This window comes from Microtus ochrogaster, unplaced genomic scaffold, assembly GCF_000317375.1.
Source record: "Microtus ochrogaster isolate Prairie Vole_2 unplaced genomic scaffold, MicOch1.0 UNK14, whole genome shotgun sequence".
Classification (NCBI taxonomy): Eukaryota; Metazoa; Chordata; class Mammalia; order Rodentia; family Cricetidae; genus Microtus; species Microtus ochrogaster.
Window position 1 is genome coordinate 7,076,755 of NW_004949112.1, and position 8,526 is coordinate 7,085,280.

The 8,526-nt window shown below is 40.4% G+C and overlaps 1 pseudogene; it reads left to right on the top strand.

The window, feature by feature from the left end:
* The first annotated feature begins 1,021 nt into the window (after window positions 1–1,021).
* Window positions 1,022–1,699, top strand: LOC113458288 (annotated as a pseudogene).
* The last annotated feature ends 6,827 nt before the right edge of the window (window positions 1,700–8,526 follow it).

Sequence of the window (8,526 nt, forward strand, 5' to 3'; positions counted from 1 at the left end):
TAAGAGCTAGAAAAATCAGATGTGATGTTGAAGCGCCCATTCTAAAATCCCATTCTTCCTTTTAGTTTCATTTTAAACCTTCCATTTTGGTCGTGGCTATACTTTAAACCATCTGCTTTGGTCGCAGCTCTATTACCTCCACTTTCCCTTCTACTGGCAAGAGCAGAAAACCCGCTTTTGTTGCGGATCCCCAATTTTTACCTTGAGGATTATTTGGTGCACCCACTGACTGCAATCAGCATACATGGAAAGACTTACCGACGTCACCACTCCACGTGTTGAGTTCTGAAGCCTCTTCGGCCCCCTCACCTGGCAACTGAAGATCCCAGGTTTTTGGCACCAGCTGCGGCGGACTTCTCAACCAGCGAGAATGAACAACCACCACATGAGGATTCTTCTCAGATCACGCTTTAATTGGAGTGCCCTTGGTTGAAGGAGCATGAAGCGAGAGGGGGGCCTGAGAGCACTAAGGCAGCTGTTTATATAGGGAATTGGCACATGTGTCTCCCTGTGATTGGCTGCCACCATCAGCTGACACCAGACTGCATCAGGATAGGCCCAAGGACCCTTATCCACCGCTCATGCGGGAAGCGGGGGACACGCAGCTCCTAGAGGCATAGCCAAATATGGAGTTGTTTATTTCCAACAAGACAGGATGTCGGCGCCATCTTGTAATGGCGATCCTGTCCGGCTCACTACAGGAGAGAAGGGAGGGGAAATTTTGGTCAGGATATAAAATATACAAATTAATAAATCGAGGTGATTTCTAGAGTGAAGCTAGTGTATGTAAATATTGACAAGTCACTTTTATGTATTTGCAATTCAGTCAATCAGTAAAATGGAACTAAAATTATTTTTACTGTATAAATATTGGGATATATAAGTTACCATATAGACATATTTAGAATAATTTCTCAAAGCTCAGACATATTCATAGATATAAAGATCAGAGTGAGATAAGGACGAAATAAAGTGTTTTCTTTATCTTCCCATGGATTAAGTTGTCAAGCCTGGACCTGATTCTACTCCAAATCAAGAATGAATGGCATTAAGAAACTTATACACAATGTCATGTTCACATTGAGAATACTATCCTTAGTCAAAAGTGCCTACATGTTAATCTTCACTGCAACTAGGTCATCATCCTGCCATGGTATCAATCTCTCCAGCTCAGGTTTTCTGGAGAAATATATTGTGAAATCTACTTTTGAAAACTTCTTGGCTCACTGTTCCCCCTCCAGTTGAGGGAATCACTTCACTTCTAGAGGAGAGGATAAGGTCTGGAGCAACACAAGCACACTCATGTTCTATTGGAATGAGTAGTTTACTAAATAGTTACAAATCTTCCTGTCGCAGTTACCATCGGAAAGGAACAGCCATGGCCCTGTGCTACCTCAACAAGTGCCAGAAGGTGACGAAGAACATGAGCAAGCCGAGGCACAGCTGGTGGTGTGGGCGCCTCACAAAGCACACAAATTTCATGGGGGACAGGATCCAGGAGGTGTGCAGCTTCACGCCCTATGAGCTCCACGCCTTGGAGCTGCTCAAGGTGTCCAAGGACAAGCTCACGCTCAAGTTTGACCTAGAAGAGGGTGGGCAAGAGGAAGCAGGAGGAGCTGAGCAAGGTGCTGGCTGCTGCAAGAAAGGCAGTGGCCAAAAAGGACTGATCCCCCCACCCGACCCCCGCCGCTCACAATAAAAGTTGCTGTGGAGGAAAAAAAAGAAAAAGAAAAATGGTTACAAAGAATAAATGTGCCCACACTCTTTTATCCAATCCTCTACATTGATTTCCTCCTGTGCATTCTGCTTTGATTGTTGACGGTGTAGAACAAAATATAGAGGCACACTGTTGTTTTGGCACACTGTAGTTTTGGTTTTATTGTGAGTCTTTCAAAATAAAGTAGGAATATTTGAGCATAAAGATAAAAACATGCCAAATTCTGTTTTTTTTCCAAAACATGACATTTATTTGAAAAATCTATGGGATGTAATGAAGCATCAGTCTTCAAGATAAAATAAATTTAAAATGATCATTGTCTTTCCATATTTAGAAAATGCGTCTCATTGTCTTTCCCAGCTTGTGTTGGTCTTACTCTCATACTAAACGGAGATGACCTTTGGAGCGTTCCCTACACAAATGGGAGGTTAGGTAGGAAAACACGGCAATGAGCAACTGAGAATCACAGACTGGATTACAGTGAACGTTTGTCTTCATGTCTTGCCAGAGGGTGTGTTATGAGGGCAAGGTGGACAATTGATGTTCATGAGAACTATTAGTTGTTTTTACTTTAGCTGCATTGTATATATCTGAGAAAGTCCATTGTCCTAGCAACTGGAAAACTGCTCTTCTAAGTGATGAAAATTTGAGAAATCTGCAAAGAATCTTCCAAAGGGTATGAAGGAAAGCACTGAGGAAGAGAGTTGGCTGTGCTGATGTTTGTTGTTTTTAAGATTTCAAAGAATGAAGGAATTGTCCATTTTGCATGGATATACAATCTTGAACTTGAAATATTTATTATATAATTTTCTATTTTTTAATTTTTTTCAAGGCAGTGTATCTCTCTGTGTAGCTCTGACCATCCTGGAATTTACAGACCAGGGTGGCTTTGAATTTAAAGATCTACCTGCCTCTGCCTCCCAAGCACTGGGATTAAAAGCATGGGTGCCATGCCTATCAAATTACATGATTCTATTTTGCAATGCACATGGTATACTAACAACATATCAACTATAAATCAACTACCAAAAATTCATTGCAACTGCTAAGGGTCAGGGGCAGGGTCAAGGTTAGAGTCACAGTCAAAGTCAGTGTCAGGTTAGGGGTAAGGGGTCAGGGTTGTTGTCAGAGTCAGAGGGAGGGTCCTTGTCAGGGTCAGAACCATGGTCTGGAACACGGTCAGGGTTAGAGGATCAGGGTTGGGTTAAGGTTAGAGTTAGAGGGGTTAGGGTGTTAGGGTTAGGATCAGGAGAAGAATCAGGGTCAGGATGGTTAGAGTTACACAAAAGGTCAGAGTTAGGGTAAGAGATGTAGTGCTATCATTAGAGGTTAGGATTAGAATTCACAGTTAGGGTAAAAGTTGGGGTTGGAGATAGGGTTTAGGGCTATGGTTAGGGTCTTTATGAAAAATTAATATTTGTGTGTGCACATAAATGTATAATGTGTGTGATTATACATGTATATATTTTTGTTTGCATGTTTATATTAATGTTTATGCATATGTACATGTGTGAACATTTGTATATTTGTTTATGTATATGAATATATTTGTGTTTATATGTGTGTACTTATGTATATGTATATTTGAGTATTTATGTGTGTACATTTGCATGTTCTGTGTTTATGTATTTATATTTGTGTTTGTGTGCCTACATGAAAACATGTGAGTATGTGTGTATATACTCTGTGTGAATATGTGTACGTCTGTGTTCATGTTCATTCATGATACATTTATGTGTTTGTACATGGATATGTTTATGCATGTTCATGTGTATTGATGTGTCTTTTTATGTGTGTACATGTGTATACTTATGTGTGTACACATGTAAACTTTTGTGTTTAAAAGTGTGTATTTATGCTTGTGTTTTGACTTATGTGTATTTATATGTGTCTACATACTTACATTCATACTTATTTGTACACTGCAAATTTATGCATAATATGTATCTTTATGCATGTTCATGTGAATGTTTATGTATGATGTATGTACACATGGTATACAATTACATGTGTGTATGTGTATGTTTTTACATGGATACATGTATCTTTATGTGTATTTGTGTGCATCCATATATCTATGTTTGTATATATATGTATATTCATATCTTTACAAGTATACATGTTTATATTTCTGAGTGTGTATATGTACATATATATGTGCATATTTATATATTTATGTGCATACATCTGTAAGTTTGTGTTTGTGCATATATGTATATTCATGTATGTGCATATCTAAGCTTATATGTTTGTATGTATGTTATTGTGTGTTGATATGTTTATTTTTGTATGCATGTGTACACATGTCTATGTACATGAATATTTCAGGATAATATTTATGTGTGTAAATGTGTAAATCTATGCTTGTGTGTGTTCATGTGTGTATTTATATGTGAGTACATGTGTATATGTAAGTGTGTGTACAGGCATATATTTATGTGTGTACAGGCATACATTTATGTGTGTACATGTGTATATTAATGTTTGTACTATCTCCTAGGTGCAATAGCACAACTTCATGTAACTTAGCTTCTACTTTTTTATCTATACATTCTTGTGTTACCATAGCTATAGAGGTATTATAAACAAGCTGGTTCACAAAACTGGGCAGTTTGTACTGGGTGGGTAAAGGCCATTGCAAAAACAAAATTGCTTGTTAAAATAAGAACCCAAAACTGTTTTTTTTTATTAAGAACCTGATTCAGATCAAGGAGAACTATTGTTAAAAATCATTATGCCATGTATCATTAAGGTGCACAACCCACAACAAAGGAAGGCAGCAGAAGCAAGAGAAGGCTCTTTTGAGCAGAAGAGCTTAAAGAATTAGATAGAATACAATTGGCACAGTAATTTTGAAGTGTTCCATTTTTCTGAATTGAAGGACTCCCAGTCAGCAACATACATGAAGTGTTTACACAGGCAGTGAGTTCAGATACAAAAGGTTGTCCATGCCATGGCTATTTACCTATTGTTTTAATCCTATAGATGACCACATTTCCAGTGTTGTGGCTAACAGCCAAAGGTCTAGTTAAACCCTTTCCTGTGGAGGCACTGTGAAGGATATAGCTAACAAGGGGTTCCTACAGATTCATCTTTATCCAGGCCAAGTTGGCTCATCCAAGATGAGTCAACTAGCAACTCAGGTCTCTTAGTCAGAGGCATAGAGTTCTTTAGGATCATGGAGTGTGCACTTAGGGAAAATCCCATTCTGGAGCTACAGCTTCAGATTGTCATTTCATAGCGGGAAAAGCCATGCAACAGGGGTAATCTGTGGGTGATTAGAGACTGTAAAACTCAAGTGGTGAATAAATTGGTAATGTCTGAGAAATGGCATGTTCAACCCCTCCCAGACTTCAAAGCCATAAGCTTTATGGGTCCACTAAGATGAGAGCGATGCTATTGTGCACTAGAATATTTAACTATGTAAAGATGTGTTGCTGCTTTACTTTGCCTGCATAAGGCACATGATTCGTCAAATAAAATGCTGAATGGCCAACAGCTAGACAGAAGAGGGATAGGCAGGACTGGCAGGCGGAGAGAAAGGGGGAGCCAACAAGACAGACCCAGAGAAAGCAGGATTGATAAATGTAGGTGAGGTAAGCAAGCCTTGGGACAGGGAATAGATAAATAGAAATTGGTTTATTTTAAGTTAAAGGGGAAAAGACTAGCTAGAAACAAGCCTAAACTAAGACCAAGCTTCATAATTAATAATAAGTCTCAGTGTCATGATTTGGAGACTGATGGTCCAAGAAAACCTGCTACGAGACACATCTATGCTGACCCAACTGTCCAGCAAACAGGAGTGGTGGATGATATCTCAGTAAAGTCACAGAGAGCAGCATAGGTCCCACAGGAGAAACATCCAGATGATCAGTTACAGCAGTCTGATACTTTTAACTATGATGTAATATTTTCATAGCCAGCTTTAAGAGAAAAAAATTGATTTGACATACATATATCCAGTTTTTGGAACTGTTAATCTCAGACCTTAAGAATTTTAATATCATATTGTCTTAGCCAGTGTGGTGGTTTGCATAAGGATAGCACCCATAGGCTCATATATTTGAAGGCTCTTCTTAGGGTGCCGGTCAGCACCTGAGAGAAAGGAGGAGCCGTTTGCAGATGATATGAACTGAGCTGCAGTCTGGTCTACATTGTAACAGAGTCCTTGCATCCCGTTTTCTCACCTGGATTCTTGGCGGTACATGGAAATCCTATTCTTTCCAATCATCCCTTTCCCCTTCTTTCACTTCTTGTTCTCTGTCTTTATCATCTATTAATATCTGGGAGGTGGGGCTGGGTTTCTCTTTGGCTCTTGTTTCTGTGGAGTGGCAGGAGTACTGGTGGCCAGGAATGTACCCAAAAAGAGATCACCCTGATGACCCCAGCTTGGCCAAAAACCACAGGTACCTATCGCTCTAGAATCCCCAGTAGAAGGTCCCTGGAATCCAGATGGAAAAGGACCATACCGAGAACAGAATAGATCTAGTCTGTACATTTCAGTTTCATCATTAAGGACATCTTCCCGTGGGGCTGCTCAGCTCAGAGACCTGACATTCTCCTCAGTTCTGTAGCACCTGGGCAAACAGAGAACCAACTCTCTCAGAATATCTGTCATCCTGGCTAAAAGCTGAAAGGCAGAACAACTTTGGAATCTCTCTGTCAGAATGAGGACAACTGAAACCGGATGCCCTGCCCAGAGGAGTCCTTTCTTTCACTAGAAAGTCAAAAAGGAAGAAAGGAGGAAGGAGCACAGGGAGCCAGGGTGCAAAAGGAACCAAGAGCAGAGGGAGAACCTGCATCCTCCGCAGGCTATCATCCTCAGCCATTGCCACAACATGAGATCCTAGGGAAAGGCTGGTCCACCGGCAGCAGCACTGGCTCCTTCCTGTAAGCCTCCCTGCTGATAGAGCTGAACATTGGTGGCACCATTTTATCTCAGTTTGTAGCTGGGTGTGAGACATCCAAGTTAGACAAAAATGGGGACAAGTGTCCCTGTCAGTCAAGGAAGCCCAACCGCCTTTGCAGTTCTTTAGGAGCATACGTTAAGGATCTGCTGTCCTTCCATGTATCCTCCCTTCAAATACGGCTAATTTTAATTGGTTTAATTATAAGCATCTAACTGGGCTGCACTCCCTTCAGGAGAGACCCCAGACCATGCTAGACAAGGAATTAACTTTAAGGTATCCAAAAGAAAAAAAAATAGTTTATTCCTATATTTTGAAGTGTTTTGTTTCTTTCCCCCTCTAAGAGTTTCAGAGTTTCTGGTCTTATATTGAGGCCTTCCCTTAATCGGTCTAGCTTTTGTGCAGGATGAAAGATAATGAATTAGTTCCCTTCATCTGTATGTGGCTATCAAGTTTCTTAAAACCATTCGTGGAAGACGCTCTTTCCTTCAATATGCATTTTTTCATCTTTGTCGCAAATCAGGCGATGGGAGGTGGCTGAGTTTGTATCTGGATGTTCTATTCTGTTCCATTCCTTCGATCTCCGTGTTTGGGCATTTCTTATGTATGTTTGTCTCATTCACAGTCTTACCTTAATCCTATTCAAAGTAGGCAGTTTGCCTCTGACATCCATCCTAGCTTCATTGTGTCGCATTGACGCAGTTAGTGCTCCTCTTTGAACACTTTGAAAAGATAGGTTAGTGATTTTTCGTCTACCTGGGAGGGCTCTAGTTTCTTTATTTCCCCAAAGCTCCTGCTCTAAGTGGTAGCTGGCAAGCACGGAAGCAAGGGCTGTGCCCAGAAAGCTGGAAACTCTCACCAAGGTGCAGGGCAGGGTCCTGCAGCCTGCTAGCACCTGGAAGAAAAATCCCTGTGACATTGGACTCAGAAGCATGCTATCCACAAACTTTCCGGGTCTGAAGTACTCCTTTTTCTGAAAATGATCCTCTTCTGCCCTCTGGTGGCCATGATACGCATCACGCACTGTCAAAGCAGAGGCAGCAGAGTTCTGAGGCTGTCTGTGACAAAGCAAGGAGCAGGCAGAGTGGCATCCACAGCTTGCTGTCAGTTGTGGAGAAAGACTGTGATGTACGTGGTCGCAGCTCTGCTTGGGTCTGTGAAATAATGGAAAGAAGTCCTACAAAGGAACAAAAACGATCCACGGAGCAGCGAAGGGTGCATGGGACCATTTTGGGTCTCATACTTTCTGTTCTTTTTTATTTTAACTCACAGGTCTTTTTGTTCATAAATTATGGTTTCAATTTCCTGCCTTTAAGGGATTTATGTGGATGCCAGTGTGTGTCTAAGTGTGTTTCCTGTGCTTTCCCTTCGGCTCTTGTTTTCATATTTGTTCATTTATTTAGTCCTATTCAGGTTGGTTTGTTGGTTTTTATTTTGTCTTATTTTCTTATTTTTTCTTTTTGTGTTCTTTTATAAAATGCATGTTTGTTACATAATGAGAGAGTGGGGAGAACAAACATAATCAGAATATATTGTATGAAAACAATCTATTTTAAATTTATAAAAATGGTGGGGAAAAAAAGGCTTGCCCACTAGCAGATAGTCTTTTTGAAAGAGTCGTGACCAAGGAAGGGGTCTCCACTCAGAGAACACTTCCTCCTGCCTTGTCACATCTTTGTGGCTTCCACAGAACACATCAGCACTACCCACTGTGCCCTCCTCCCTTAAATCCTTCTTGGTAAATGAATCTTCCAAAGTAAGGTATAAACCTTTAAATGTCATTTGTCCATTTTCATTACCTGCAACAACAACAACAACAAAATAACTAGAGCCATTTCAGACATTTGGGACTTAACTTTTCGCTTCTATGAAACTATACTTCTATATGAAATGCCTGAAGAA